Source organism: Apis dorsata, unplaced genomic scaffold (assembly GCF_000469605.1).
Source record: "Apis dorsata unplaced genomic scaffold, Apis dorsata 1.3 scaffold_661, whole genome shotgun sequence".
In the NCBI taxonomy this organism is placed as follows: domain Eukaryota; kingdom Metazoa; phylum Arthropoda; class Insecta; order Hymenoptera; family Apidae; genus Apis; species Apis dorsata.
This window is the reverse complement of record NW_006263848.1, coordinates 196,564-198,073: the sequence shown is the minus strand read 5'-3', so window position 1 is coordinate 198,073 and position 1,510 is coordinate 196,564. Positions and strand designations below refer to the sequence as shown.

General features: G+C 39.8%; 1 long non-coding RNA gene across 1 annotated transcript in view; it reads right to left on the bottom strand.

The window, feature by feature from the left end:
• Window positions 1–20: 20 nt before the first annotated feature.
• LOC116186407 overlaps window positions 21–1,510 on the bottom strand; it is an 18,410-nt gene continuing 16,920 nt past the window's right edge. The window contains exon 3 of the long non-coding RNA XR_004151391.1: window positions 21–383. This is a non-coding gene — a long non-coding RNA (uncharacterized LOC116186407). The remainder of the gene's footprint in view (window positions 384–1,510) is intronic.

The following is a 1,510-nucleotide window of genomic DNA, read 5'->3' as shown; positions in this document are numbered from 1 at the left end:
TTTTTTTTTTTTTTTTTTTTTTTTTTTTTTTTTTTTTTTTTTTTTTTTTTTTTTTTTTTCGTTATTTTAACAACACGGGTTCTCGGCAGCGTGCATTTGTCGCCCTCATCCGACGTATCGTCTCTTCTTGTCCGTTGCTCGTCGTTGTCGTCGTCGTCGTCGACCGGCGCTCTTACGTCCCTTTATCTCGCATTTCGCTTTAAACGATCGCTCTTCTCTTATATATTTCCACGTTGTTTTCCTCGCTCAATAACAGATTTCGCTCTCGATTAGGCTCTCCTTCCTTTGATCCTTTTACGGAACGTGAATCTCGAACGTGATTTCTCTTTCCAACTCGCCGCTAAAACGGTGTTCGTACTTCCATCGTTTGCCAAAATTTCGATCTGTAAAAAAAGAAGAAATACGATTCTTTGAAGCGTATTACTGCTGCCACCATACACGACCATCGTTTCTTTCACGATTCTCTCCCTCTCGATGCGTCTATATTTTTATCTTTACGCATCTATTTTTTTTTTTTTTTTAGTTTTTTTTTTCCTCTCCCACGTACGATTCGTATTTTTCGTACGAACAGTGTTTTTGAAAAATCTTCGATGACGATTACTCCATCGTTTATTAAAACCCCATATCCACGGATGTGTGTGTGTGTGTGATGATAATAATGATAATAATAATAATAATAATAATAATGATAATAATAATATTAATAATAATATTAATAATAATAATAATGATAATAATAATGATAATAATAATAATAATGATGATGATAATAATAATATTAATAATAATAATAACGGAAAATTCGGCGATAACGAGATAAGAAAAGTTCTTCCATGAAGAAAAGGGAAGGGAGGAGGAGAAGGAGGAGGAGGAGGAGGAAAGGGACGTTACGAAAACGCACGAAAACCTCTAACCGTCTTAAGTAAACTCGATACGATACGGCGTGAAAGCGCTCGTCGGTGGTCGATCGTGTTTCGACCGATTATCGTCTCTCTAACCTTTCGCGACGACCAGTTGTTGTCAACGTTGTCTCCTTTTGATCCCCGCAAATTGATATTCCCCGCTTGGAGAGGAATTCATGTCGGAGAGAACGATTAATTTTACCAACGGCATTTGGCGGAGATCCAATCGCCACCATCTCTCTCTCTCTCTCGGCCGCAACAACGTTGGAGACGATCAACCGCACGAGATCAATCGACCAAGGCTCGGTTCGTTTTCATGGCTCGATTCAACCCTCCCCGAGATATAAAATCTCGCGATCGTGAAAAAATTTCGAGCTCGAAAAATCTCGAGATCGATTCGAACATTAACATGTGTTTCGCCGTCGAGTCTCGATGAGAATATTCGCAAGCGACGGCAACTTTCTCGTACTAGAGAAAGAACGAGGATGGATGGAGGAGGAGGAGGAGAACGAAGAAGAGAAACGCAGCGAGGCGAAACAAATCGACAAACTTCGAGAATACAATCTATCGTGTACAATACGCTTCGATCTCGCCAATTCGAGATCGTC